Source organism: Equus przewalskii, chromosome 22 (genome assembly GCF_037783145.1).
Source record: "Equus przewalskii isolate Varuska chromosome 22, EquPr2, whole genome shotgun sequence".
NCBI classification, from domain to species: Eukaryota; Metazoa; Chordata; class Mammalia; order Perissodactyla; family Equidae; genus Equus; species Equus przewalskii.
The window spans coordinates 27,165,919-27,180,554 of NC_091852.1; the positions used below are offsets into that span (position 1 = coordinate 27,165,919).

General features: G+C 36.9%; 1 long non-coding RNA gene across 1 annotated transcript; it reads left to right on the top strand.

The window, feature by feature from the left end:
- The first annotated feature begins 5,694 nt into the window (after window positions 1–5,694).
- Window positions 5,695–14,190, top strand: LOC139078796 (uncharacterized). The gene is made up of 2 exons (XR_011531911.1): window positions 5,695–5,791; window positions 13,903–14,190. It is a non-coding gene; the product is annotated as an uncharacterized lncRNA (long non-coding RNA).
- Window positions 14,191–14,636: the final 446 nt, after the last annotated feature.

The window sequence follows — 14,636 nt, forward strand, 5'->3', positions numbered from 1 at the left end:
AGGAGGGTGTGGAGGCTCCGTCTATTCTGGAAAAGCCTTGGAAACAGAAGGGCTCTTTTCCAGGTATCTGGGTGAGGCAAGCCTTTTGAGACAACTGGTAATCCATTTATAGGCTAAAGACTTTTCAGATTGAATGTTCCCCCTGAACTTGACCGTGGGCTAAGCAGATAAGGACAACTCTGAAAACTAGATAATGTGGAAAGAAAAGAGATTACAGAAAGGTCAAAAGATTAGCTGAGGGATAAGTGGAAGTCAGAGGAAAGAAAGGGAAAAGGTTAGAAACTGATACCAGGCAAGGAAGATAAATCAAGTGAGCAAGGAGAGGAAATGAACATCAGAGGAAAATAAGAAATGGGACCAGGAGATCGGCTACAGGATAGCAAAGGAAGACAAAGAAGATTAAAGAGAAAAATGCAAGAAAACAAAAGAACTGACAATGTGAATGAAAGGAGAGAGAAATAAAATAAAAATATCAAATGGAATATGTCTAAGGCTTCCAGGTCTGAATGGAATGTGAACTGGTATGTCAAAAATTTTCTCTTTCTTTCCTAGAAGAACTAGCATTTCTTTGTTGTTATTACCAAAAACATTGTTTTCCTCTGATCAAACTCTAATTTATGATCTTTTTAATTCAACATCTGGAATTGGATATGATATCCTCACTTGTTACCTAAAATATCACAGGACTGGATCAAACTTTTGGTATGTGAATAACTTCAAGGAGCCTTTAATGTAAATGTGGGAAGGATAATAACACTCTTTCCCAACACACATGCATGTATACACATGTGCGTACACTCATGCAAGCTCACTAAAGAGCATATTAATTGTAAAGTGCATTCTGCTCTCAAGAGGGACAACAGATTTATCCTACTGTGACATGTGTAGGGGAGGAAGAATTACTCTTCTACCCTTTGAGGTTCTTCTGGCTGATCTAAGAATTAAATTGACGTGAGAGAGAATAACAGGAGAAAATCAAACAAGTATATATGGAAGAATCCCAGGAAAACTGAGTAATCCACCAAAATGACCAAAGCCACCACCCTAAATACTCTCTTCAGCTAAAGAAAGAGGATGTTGGGGTAATGGTTTGGGACTTCAAAGGGGAGAAAGGCAATTCACATGGAGATGGAAAAGCAAATGTTTGGTGAACAAATGTTTGCCATGCCTTGCAAAGACAACGACACATGGAAAGAACGTTGATCAAAGGGGCCTCGCTAGGTTCCTTCCTATCTGCCACACCCAGTTCATAATGTACTATAGTTATCTATGCTGCTAACTTCTTCCTGGAGCAGGCCTTCTATTTTAAATTCTTTTACACAGTTAGGGGGAAAATCAAAGTTTCTTCCTGAGTCTTTTTTTCTTAAAAATAATCAACACAAAGAGACACATTTTGGGGTAGGTAGCAAATCCTGCTCCCCTACATACACATTACAAATAATAGTACGTATTACTATTTAAGCTTGAGGCTAAAATGGTGAACTTGACTGACAGTCTTTGTCCTCACATAGTTTACAATCTAGCGTGACAATAAATAATTATGTTGTAAAATATTGTTTCTGTAGAGAAAGGAAAAAATAGAGTGAGAGGGAATAAAACTTGTTATCTATAGTATCCCATCCAGGGAGGGTAAAACCTGAAACATGGAAGAACTTGTGTTTACTTACCTTAAGGACAGTGGTAAGTGATATAGATGCCAGATTATGGGAGCTAAATTATTCAGTGTGTGGAATGGGCAGACAGAGATAGGAATCCTGAGAGAATATGCCAGAATAGATGAGATGAGAGAACATTGTTGGAAACAGGCATCCACAGGACAAAGACCAAAGGGGATCAGGGAGGACTGAAAAGAAAATGCGTACTATGTAATATAAATCCCCTTTTGCTGCCCATCAGGTGAACCTCCAGGCAACGATCCGTTATTTTACCAAGGTCCAGTGAAGCAGATTTTCTTTGGGGAATGAAGAGAATTGCTGAATTCCGCCTACGGTTGCCTGTAGAGAATCACACCTACCCACAAGGCTGTCTCTGTTATGCAAAAAGAAAAACAAAGGTGAGGAGGAAAAGACAAGGTCAACACTTATTTGTCCAGCACCTACTCTGTCCCAGGCCGTTGGGGGAGGGGGAGCACTGGGGTTAAAATGGTAACTGAGCCTGTGCCTATGATGCAAAAGCACATGAGCTACAGGACTTGACTATAAAAATATTGAATTTCTCTCAATCCTCATAAGCGGATCCAAGACTTTTAAGGACAGAATAAAACAAACAAGAAAACTAAATTCAAACAAGTACAGAGTCTAACTATAGCCTAATGTATTGTGTAATAACTGTATGTTCAATGTTATGCTGAACACTTTACACACAATATCTCATTTAACCCTCACAGCCAAACTTTGAGGTAGATATTTTTATTATCCTCATTGTATAGATGAGGAAACTGGCACTTAAAAGTATTAAGTAACTTTCCAAGATCATGGTTATTAAATGGCAAATCTGAGGCTCAACTGACATCTGTTTGATACCAAAACTCATGTGCTTTGAAAAGACCATAGCCATTTTTCAGAATTTAAGGTAGGTATCTTAAAAATGGAAACTACTTTAGTTAGTTCTTTATCAGCCACCAAGGTCTGATTCCTAGGGAGAAGTACTCAATTTTAGACTGACAAACAATTTCACTTGAAATCCTTATCAGCAATGTCTATATCATATCCATGAAGTATTTTTAAAACTGCAGTTAATCATACAAGTGTGGGGCAGTTGGTTGTGATACTACCCAGACAGTCAATTAGATTTTTCACTTAGGTGTTTTGGTTCAAAGGTGACACAGAAAACCATTGCAATCAATAACGCAGATTCAGTCCCAAACATCAAGGATTGTATAATTGTATGGTACATGACTTCAGGATGTTAAATTTGTCTTTTTTGTTTGTAGAAATATCATTTGAATGTTTGGGGCAAAATATTCGCATATTACATGTGCTTAAAAGAAAAGAGGAAAGAAGGAAGGAGGGAAGGAAGGAAGGAGGGAAGAAAGGAAGGAAGGAAGGAAAGAAGGAAGGAAGGAGAGATGGAAGGATGGAAGGAAAGCAAATGGATCTTTTTGCATTGGAGGCTCCTTACCATCTGATTGCACCAGTTTGCTTGGTGTACCTTCATCCTTCTCACCAACCCCAAGTGGCTCTCAGCGTAGGCCAGATTTCTCCTCTGGCATATCAAGAATTTTCTTTTAAGTGTTTACAGTTAAACTAGGCAGTTAAAGGCAAGATGAAATTTATATATAAAATGATATCCTCTTATAAAGAATAGAAGCTGGCAGCAAAGAAGCCCTTTCTTTTAGGCTTTTTAATGACTATTGGACCAAAATCACTCATTACTCTCAGGCACACTGTATTTTGGTTGACCTTGTGGAATGTCTGTTTGATGGTTTTCAAAATCACTTATCCGTGCAGTTTTGGCATCTCTGTGCTGTGTTAGCAATCCCAGCTTTGTATCAGATTCTACTTCAGTCTTTCGTGTAAGTTCTGAATTTCCTCCCACTTCTTTCTCATCAAAATATGTAAGCAGGTACAAAGGAGTAATTGAGCACTGTGAAATGATCTTAATGTTTCAAGATATTTATCCAAATTATGCATATACTTAAAATAAGGGTGCAGAATCTAAATAGTGGTTACCTCCCTGAACTCCTGGGCCCCCAGCGAGAAATTCTTTAATGTAGTCATGAGGATCCTTATGAAAAGTTTGGGAAACATATTAGTAAACCCATGAAATGTTTACTACCACTACATGAGTTTAGTTTGGATTTTGCTTCTATCTTTCTATCAATAATTGAAAAAGGCATCAGTATCTATTCAGGGACAAAATTCATCTGTATCTAAATTTCGTATCCTTTTCAATCTCATCGTCTTCCTTAAATATTTATTAAGTGGTTTCTTGCTATTTGCCTGGCACTGTGCTTTGTATCCATATATGACGTCATGTAATCCTCATAGAGAATCTATGAGCTATGTACAATTACAATTTCTATTTTGTAGATACACATACAGAGAAATTAAGCAATTTGCCTGAGGCCCCACAGCTAGGAAGTGGCAGAGCTGGGATCTGGATACAGGTCTGCCAGACATTAAAGCCTAAAGCCTTTGGCCACGCTGCCTGCTCAAGGTTACAGTCAGAAACTAGCCATGGAGACCTGATATCCTAACATCCCTTCCCCTACTCTTAATAAAAATGCTCTTATCTTTGCTTGAGGACCAGAGCCCACCTACAAGGCCATGTGGTCTGGGTAGGACTGACCTTACCCTCTGATTCCCGGGGTGGGCACATGACACAGGCCTGGCCAATCAGAACATTTGTGGCCCTGGGCATCATCACTGGGTGGGGTACTACTTGTGGTCATTTTGTGGGTGGAGACTACCTGAGATGAAGCTAAGATCCTGAAAGGCAAGAAGTGGAAAGATCCCTGGTCCCGGGGACAATATTTGAGTTCCTACATCCAGTTGTACCTTGACTCTTTCAACTTTTCAGTGGAAGAGCCCATAGATTTCATGCTTGCTTTTGTTTTTCCTTAAACCAGCTTGAGTGGGGGTTCACTTACAATTGAAAAAGACCTGATGAAAAGAACACAAATATTCCTCACTTGGTCATGAGACAATGCTGGCAGGAAACACCATGGAACACTCTGGAATGTCCTCCAGTCTCTCACACTTCCCCACCTACTGACCTTTTACCAAAGCTCTAGTCATGCCACCTCTTTTACTTGGTATTATAATCAGTGGTGGCATTCTGAGATGTATACCCTGCTCTTTTTTTTCTTTTTCCTGTTAAGCTCCTTGAATATGTGCTATTTTCCTGCCTTTGGCTGTTTTCTTTTGTTCTCATTATTGCCACTTGGATCAGCAACACAGGTCAGGGAGGTTTGTAATGATCAGACCAAGATGTTTGGCAATAACTAGCCTGGGAAGACAATTTTAAAAAATATTTTGTTGTAATAATTTCATGCAGAGTATGAATCTGCATGAAATTCATTATTCTGAGACTGTGAATCATTGGATAATTAGCAAATTATATTGTTACCTCTTAAAATATTTTGATTCAAATGACAAAAAAATTCAGGTTATATTCTTGAAAGGCAAAGATTTGCTTTAGAGATCCAAGTAGAGATGCCTCTGTCCTCTGCTTTAGAAATGTGCTCAATACATGTTTATTGAATTGGACAGTGAAAACTATGTGTCATACCCTGGCTCATAACTAAATTATCAGAATCCCCAAAATCACTAGACTACGGCATTGTCAAAAGAGAGATTTTCTTCTGCACCTAGGCTTCTGTCTGTCTATCTATCATCTATCTATCATCTATCTATCTATCTATCTATCTATCTATCTATCTATCTATCTATATCTGTCTTTCTATCTAGTATCGTCTATCTCTTTATCTATCTAGAGCTATAGAGATGAGTTGGGTTTAAAACTTGCCACCTTGCTGGGCTGTGTAATCACATAATCACTTCTGGGCCAGAAGTAGGATTTGAACTCAGGCCTCTCTGATTGCAGAGACTGAGGACTCAATGCTATACTGAAGAAGTGAGACCTTAGGTCTCAAAAACTCAACATTCCAACTCCTAGTTCCCATCCTGACACCACAGCATCTCATCACAATACTGTCATTATGATCAGAGCCTGATGATGTGGCTCAGCAAGGACTCGTTAGGTACCCACAGAATGCCTTTTAGGTGGAAAGATGACAAATAAAGGATACTGTCCCTGCCCTTCTATATCTAATTCATGATATTAACAGGTAAATATTTTAAAAGAAGTTCTCTGCAATTTAAAAAAAAAAAGGCAAAAACCTAATTTGTAGCACTTTCCAATTTCTTTTTGCCCCCCAGTGTTATTGAGGTATAGTTGACAAATAATTATGTAATGTATGTAAAGTGTACAGCATGATGATTTGCTATACATGTACATTGTGAAAGGATTCCCACAATTCAGTTAATTAACACATCCATCATTTCACATACTTGCCTCTTTTTTTGTGTGAGAACACAAGTTCTACTCTGTTAGAAAATTTCAATTACACCATACAGTATTGTCAACTATAGTCATCATGTTATACATTACATCCTCGGACCATATTCATCTTATCACTGAAAGTTTGTACCCTTTTACCAGCCTCTCCCTATTTCCCTTACCTGGTGGCACCATTCTACTGTTTCTATGAGTTTGGTTTTTTTTTTTACATTCCATATATAAGTGATATTATGCAGTATTTGTCTTTCTCTGGAAAGCATTAACATAATGCTCTCCAGGTTCATCCATTTTGTTGCAAAAGGCAGGATTTCTTTCTTTCTGAAAGCTGAGCAATATTTCACTGTACATATATACTTCATTTTGTTTATCCATTCATCCGTTGACAGACATTCATGTTGTTTCCACACCTTGGCTAATGTGAATAATGCTGCAATAAACATAGGAGTACAGATATCTCTTCAAGAGAGTGATTTCCTTTGGATATATTTCCTTTGGATATATACCCAGGAGTGGGATTACTGGATCATATGGTAGGTCTATTTTTAATTTTTTAAGGAATCTCCATACTATTTTCTATAGTGGCTGTACCAGTTTACATTCCCATCAACAGTGTACAAGGTTCTCTTTTTTCCACATCCTTGCCAGCACCTATCTCCTGTCTTTTTTTATAATATAGCCATTCTAAAAGGTATGAGATGATACCTCATTGTAGTTTTGATTTGCATTTCCCTGATGATTAGTGATGCTGAGCACCTTTTCACATGCCTGTTGGTCACATGTATGTCTACTTTGGAAAATGTATATTCAGGTCTTTTGCCCATTTTTAATTTATTTTTGCTATTGAATTGTATGAGTTCCTTGTATATTTTGTATGTTAATCACTTATATGTAGTTTGTGAATATTTTTCATAGGTTGCCTTTTCATTTTGTTGATGATTCTCTTTGCTCTGCAGAAGATTTTCAATTTTATGTGGTCTCATTCGTTTATTTTTTCTTTTGTTGCCTTTGCTTTTGGTGTCAAATCCAAAAAATCATTGCTAAGACCATTGTCAAGGAATTTAACCCCTGTGTTTTCTTCTAGGAACTTTATTATTTCAGGTGTTACCCTCAAGTCTTTAACCCATTTGGAGTTAATATTTGTGTATGGTGTCAGATAGGGGTCCAGTTTCTTTCTTTTGCATGGGGATATCCAGTTTTCTCAACATCGTTTATGGAAGAGACTATCTTTTTCCCATTGTATATTTTTGGCAGCTTTGTCAAAAATTAATTGACCATATATGCATGGATTTATTTCTGGGCTCTCTATTCTGTCCCATTAATCTATGTGTATGTTTTTATGCCAATATTATACTGTTTTGATTACCACAGTTTTGTAATATAGTTTGAAATCAGAGAGTGTGATGCCTCCTGCTTTGTTCTTTCTAAAGATTGTTTTGGCTATCTGGGGTCTTCTGTGATTCCATGTAAACTTTAGGGTTGTTTCTTCTATTTCCATGAAAAATGCCACTAGAGTTTTCAGGGTTTTTTTAAATCATTTTTTTATAGTTTATTTTTTACTTTTTAAAAATTTTTTTCCTAAAGATTGGCACCTGAACTAACAACTGTTGCCAATTTTTTTTTTCTGCTTTATCTCCCCAAATCCCCCCTGGTACATAGTTGTATATCTTAGTTGCAGGTCCTTCTAGTTGTGGCATGTGGGACACCGCCTCAACGTGGCCTGATGAGCAGTGCCATGTCCGCACCCAGGATCCAAACCAGTGAAACCCTGGGCCGCCACAGTGGAGCGGGTGAACTTAACCACTCAGCCCCGGGGCCAGCCCCTAAATCTTTTTTTAATTGAGTTCATAGTAGTTTACATCAATGTGAAATTTCAGTTGTACATTATTTCTTGTCCATCACTGCATAAGTGCTCCCCTTCACCCTCTGTGCCCACCCCTCACCCATCTTCCCCTGGTAACCAGTGAACTGTTTTCTTTGTCCATGTGTTTGTTTATATTCCACATATGACTGAAGTCATCTGGTGTTTGTCTTCCTCAGTCTGGCTTATTTTGCTTAGCAAAATACCTTCCAGGTCCATCCATGTTGTTGCAAATGGGATGATTTTGTCTTTTTTGTGGGTGAGTAGTATTCCATTGTATATAAATACCACATCTTTATCCAATCATCAGTTGATGGGCACTTGGTTTGTTTCCATGTCTTGGCTATTGTGTATAGTGCTGCAATGAACACCGGAGTGCATATGTTACTTTGGATTGTTGATTTTAAATTGTTTGGGTAGATACCTAGTAGTGGGATAACTGGTTCATATGGTGTTTCTAATTTTAGTTTTTTGAGGACTCTCCATACTGTTTTCCATAGTGGCTGCACCAGTTTGCATCCCCACCAGCAGTGTATGAGGGTTCCCTTTTCTCCACATCCTCTCCAACATTTGTTATTTTTAGTCTTAGTGATTATAGCCATTTTAACGGGTATTAGGTGGTATCTTAGTGTAGTTTTGATTTGCATTTCCCTGATGATTAGTGATGTTGAACATCCTTTCATGTGTTTATTGGCCATCTGTATATCTTCTTTGCAAAAATGTCTGTTCATATCCTCTGCCCATTTTTTGATGGGGCTGTTTGTTTTTTGTTGTTCAGTGGTGTGAGTTCCTTATATGGAGATTAACCCCTTGTCGAATATGTGATTTGCAAATATTTTCTCCCAATTGGTGGGTTGTCTTTTTGTTTTGATCCTGGTTTCTTTTTCCATACAGAAGCTCTTTAGTCTGATGAAGTCCCACTTGTTTATTTTTTCTTTTGTTTCCCTTGTCTGAGAAGACAGGGTATTCAAAAAGAATAAGTTCAATGTCAAAGAGTGTACTGCACTATATTATCTTCCAGGAGTGTTATGGTTTCAGGACTTGTATTTAAGTCTTTGATCCGTTTTGAGTTTATTTTTGTGTATGGCATGAGATAATGATCTACTTTCATTCTTTTGCATGTAGGGGTCAGTTTTCCCAACACCATTTATTGAAGAGACTATCTTTTCTCCATTGTATGTTCTTGGCACCTTTGTTGAAGATTAGCTGTCTGTAAATGTACGGTTTTATTTCTGGGCTTTCAGTTCTGCTCAACTGATCTGTGTGCCTGTTTTTGTACCCCACTGGAGTTTTGATAGGGATTGGATTGAATTTGTAGATTGCTTTGGGTAATATGGACATTATAACATTATTAATTCTTCCAATCCATGAACATGGCATATCTTTACATTTATTTGTGTCTTCTTCAATTTCTTTCATCAATACCTTATAGCTTTCAATGTACAGATCTTTCACCTCCTTGGTTAAATTTATTCCTAAGTATTTTATCCTTTTTGATGCTATTGTAAATGGGATTATTTTCTTAATTTGTCTTTCTGATAGTTCATTGTTAGTGTATAAAAACACAACTGATTTTTATATGTTGATTTTGTATCCTGCAACTTTACTGAATTCTTTTATTAGTTCCAACAGTTTTTTGGTGGAGTCTTTAGGGTTTTCTATATATAACATCATATGATTTGCAAACAGAGGCCATTTTACTTTTCCTTACTAATTTGGATATGTTTTACTTCTCTTTTTTTTTGCCAAATTGCTCTGGCGAGGACCTCCAGTACTATGCTGAATAAAAGTGGTAAGAGTAGGCACCATTCTCTTGTTCCTGATCCTAGAGGAAAAGCTTTCAAATTTCATTGTTAAGTATGATGCTAGCTGTGGCTTGTTATATATAGTCTTCATTATTTTGACGTACATTCCATCAATACCTAATTTTTTGAAAGTTTTGTCATGAAAAGATGTTGAATTTGTCTAATTCTTTTTCTGCATCTATTGAGATAATCATATGATTTTTATTTTTTATTTTGTTAGTATGATGTATCACATTTATTGATTTAGCACTTTCTAGTTTCTGTAACATAAATACTTGTACCATAGCTGATTTCAAGCTCTCAGTAGTTTATTCACTGGCTTGAAAAATTCCTGAAAATTTAGCAATCAGCTTTTATGAATTGGTATGAGACCACTGATCAACTCCAACACATCAGTGGAATGGGGCTTCTCTTAAAAATGAAAAAGATAAGGAGGATCTCTGGCTTAATTTGAGTGATTTGCTATCATTTTAGACCAATCACCATGGCTTGGTGTTGGGTGACTACAATTACCGTCGTGAGTCTTGTGACCCCCCCCAACCCCCACCCCTCCTGGCTGGATAAGTGTCTTAGTCTTCCTTGCTGCTTTAACAACAACAAAAAACTGCATAATCTGAGTGGGTTAAACAACAGAAATTTATTTCTACAGTTATTGAGCTTTAAAGTCTGAGATTAGGGTGCCAGCATGGTTGGGTTCCAGTAAGGGCCCTCTTCTTGGTTTGCAGACAGCAATCTCCTCACTGTATCCTCACATGGTGGAGAGAGAGAGAAGTCACCTCTCTCATGTTTCTTCTTATAAGGGTAATAATCCTATTCCTGAAGGTTCCGTCCTCACGACCTGGTTACTTCCCAAAGACCCCACCTCTAAATATCATCACGTTGAGGATTATGCTTCAACACACGAATTGTAGCGGGACACAACCATTCCATCCATAGAAGTAGGCATTGAGAGTGACAACTGCACCAAACCCACATACCTGATAGAGTGATAAACAGTCCCCTGAAAGTCTCAAAGAAGAACAGGAATGTGGGTTAGATAGATAAAATCCAATGTTGTGCTATACAATCCTGAAGAGAAAGACAAGATACACAAATACATAACTATGAAGAATAAATGAGCATGCCCACAATAACTGCGAAGAAGAATTGAGGGGAACGGGGTATTTCAAGAATCTACTTCTTATATAGAAAGCAGAGGGATGAATTGGAGAACATTACTTACCTGCATGAGTTAAATTTTTAAAAACTTTGAGCATGGCCTTGTTCTTTAAAGGATGGAAATGGATCCACTGTTCTCTTTCTCATGAAAATATTGGGAAGAAGAGTTATAAATACACATTAAGTGTATTGCTTGTTTAAGGACTGCTGGCTGAGGTGGTGAATATGAGTTATTCAATTAGCACAAACACAGGTGTATTTTAAGTGCTTCAGCTCCCAGGAGTTCTGTCACTATAGGCTCTACCTCTGATGCTTTGTTTTGATCATTTTTTGGCTCCAAAAAGGATTTTCTTTTTTGTTCTCTTATTCTATATTTTGCTGCTTTGTTGTAGGGTTTGACTGCCATGTTGCAAAAGCACATTTCCCAAGCTTGAGAAACAGCAATGCTCAACACCTACACATTTGGCCTCCCTGAACAGTTTCTTTCCTTACAATTAATCCAAAGAGAGTGGAGATGAAGTTGCTTCCTCTATTCATCAAGGCGATTGTCAGTTGAAAAGGGGGAAAAATAGCTAACAATTTTTCAGAAGCTCCTAGCAGAAAAAAAAAAAGCACACACCAGGAAGAGAGGGAACTCTTTAGAAAGCATTTGGAATTTAGAATGCATTTTCCATTATCCTGGTAGAATGTCCAATGTTTTCATGTATATTACAGATCAAAGAATGAAAAGAACATTATTGAGTATTTTCTTTAAGTTTTTTGTGTCAGCTTGAGTTCAGTCTGCTCTGAAAAGCTTTACTGGCACCCCAAGTAGAGAAAAGAGCAAAGATGTTCCTTGCATTATTATTTATAAAAGAAAACAATTAGAAACAATTTAGCTATACAAATATAGAGGACATTTATGTAAAACATGGTATATCCACTGAATGAAAATTAGGCAGATATTTAAAATTATATTTCTGAAAATTTTTGAAATAATCAACTGTTCTTGCTTTATACGAATAGGAAAAAAGTATCATTGAAAATTGCATGTATAATATGCGAATGTTCATAATAGCTTTATTCTTAATACCAAAAAACTAGAAACAATCCAAATGTTCCTCAGAATGTGAATGGATAACAAAATTGTGGTGGATTCATACAATGGAGTATTACTCAACAATAAAAAGAAAAAACTACTGATTGATGAATAAATCTCAGAACATTAAGCCGAATGAATAAAAGCCAGACTCAAAAAATTATATAGTCTATTTTTCCATATATCAATTTGTGAAATAGGTAAAATTGATCTATGGTGGCAAAAGGTGGATCAGTGGTAGCCTGGGGCATGAGTTACGAGAGAGTCACTCTGCAAAGAGGCACAAGGGACCATTGTTGAGTGATATAAATATTCTATATTTTGATAGGGAGTGGTTATATGGGAGTATGTATTTGTCAAAACTCATCAAATTGTATCTCACAAATTTATGCATTTTGTTATATAATACCCCAACAAAGTTGATTTAAAAACTAATATGTAGTATAATTCAATTATGTAAAATAAAAAAACCAAGAAACTAGACATCAAAAAATACTATGAAGAATATTAATGTGTTAAAACATTTACATTCATTATTTCTAGGTATGGAATTAAGAGTAACTTTTTTTTCTCGTACTTGACTTCATTGTTAAATCGCTACTGGAACTGTATACTATACTTTTAATTTTATTTATCTATATACTATCTTTATCTATTTATCCATCTGTCCCCTGTCCTGTCCTTTTGTCCATCCATCCATCTAGCTTCTTTTACCTTCCTTAAATGATTATCATTATATAGAATTGCAGTACCAGGTAGATATAAATATATAATTTCTTTTTAAAGATAGGCACCTCAGCTAACATCTGTTGCCAATCTTCTTTTTTTCTTCTTCTCCCCACAGCTTCCCAGTACATAGTTGTATATTCTAGTTGCAGGTCCTTCTGGCTGTGCTATGTGGGATGATGCCTCAGCATGGCCTGATGAACGGTGCTGGGTCTGCACCCAGGATCTAAACCTAAAACCCTGGGCTGCTTAAGCGGAGCACACGAACTTAACCACTCGGCCACGGGGTGGGCCCCTAAATATATAATTTTTTTAAGTGTGTTTGCAAGCCCCTAGCCTTGTAACAATTTTGCTTCATAATGATTTAATCTGAGGATACCTTCTTGGTTAGTTTTGTTGGCATGCCTGCCTCTGCCCCTTCCTGATTTGGACAGTCATTCCAGAGGAAAGTAATAAAATCCTTGATGTTTTAAAAAAGAATCAGGCTCTTTGACTGTTTAGGTGCTTTGATCATTCATTTTGTCAAGATCAAAGAATAGAGACTATTGATCACCTAGTGTTCTATGCAGACTTGCTTGAATGGCACAAAGATGACTTGAATAACATTGACTGTTGTCGCTGGAATCCCAATGAAAATGGAGATGATTCTCCTGGGAGGCTGTCATTAGAAGCAACAACAACAATGACATCAACTACAAGCATCAACAAAAAGAATCTAAAAAGAACGATAATATTAATGATAAGATGGTTTGGAACGTAAATGTTTCTAAGTCACTTTTACTTACAATAAGTCCTGCAATGTAACAGTCCTGTGGGGCAGACGGGAGAAGCATTGGAGACCCATTTTTCAGATGAAGACACTGAAGCATGGGAGACTCATCTCACCACTAAGTGACAGAGCGGCCACACAAGTCCAGGATTCCCAAAGTGTTATTTCCACTGTTTATCTCCATGAATTTTAAAATGTCCTCTTTCTCTTTTATGTCCAGATTGTCATTCATGGAAGCTTCCTCTTCTTCTGGACTGAATGAGCAGAAACAGATTTTTTAGGAAATTTGGTTGTTGTTATTATTAAAATTTTCCCCATTTTGTTCCTAGGTTGAAGGTTGGGAAAGCGAAATGTAGCCTATTACAGCTTACAAATATTTTTGGACCAGGTCCATCAAATTCACTAAAATCTGAAGGTCCGTCAAATTCGCTAAAATCATAAAGACAGAGAAATTGGTTTGACCATGTTTTCCTTCCTCTGGCAGAACTGTCAATATTCTGGATGCAACAGAAACCTGACTTGCCAGCTGGATCATTGGCAAAGGAGTCAGAATAAGTGGGTAATGCAACTACACACACGGAGACAATTTTGATGAAGGTATTTAACACTAAGCATCTCCTGATTTGGATAGAGAAGTGGATTCTCATTCTTGGCTCCACAACTTCCTTAGTTTCTGCAATCAATCAGTTTTAGGGTACAGAAGGTTTCTTCCACAGAACCTTTTGTTCCCCAGGAAAACACTTTGGGTTGCCAAATAAATCAATGCCAAAAAGAGATATTTTACCAAAACATTTATTTTATAGATTTCATGTTTACATGTCCAGAAACACGATTACTTTTCTTACTGACATGAACATTTCTTTCTCATTTAAAACACAAAACAAAAACTTTTATCTGAGCTCTTTATGAGAATGCAATTGAGAATATTTCAAAGGAGGTAAAGTAGTTACTTCCTCCCTATTATATCGGCTAAAATGCAATGAAATATCAGCACTATTAGCAGAGTGGAATCCTAACCCAACTCATCTAGGTTTATGATTTTAATTAACTAACTTTGCTTTTTCCAAAGGTAATGCAAATCAAAGGCTCCAAAATCACTTGCTGAGAAGAAGGAAACACTATTTCTAAATCTCTAAAGAAAGCCAAGAGAAACTGCTATGGACAATTGGCTTAATCTGAGTTCATCTTTTTTTGTCTAAAGTTTCACTGAGCAGATGT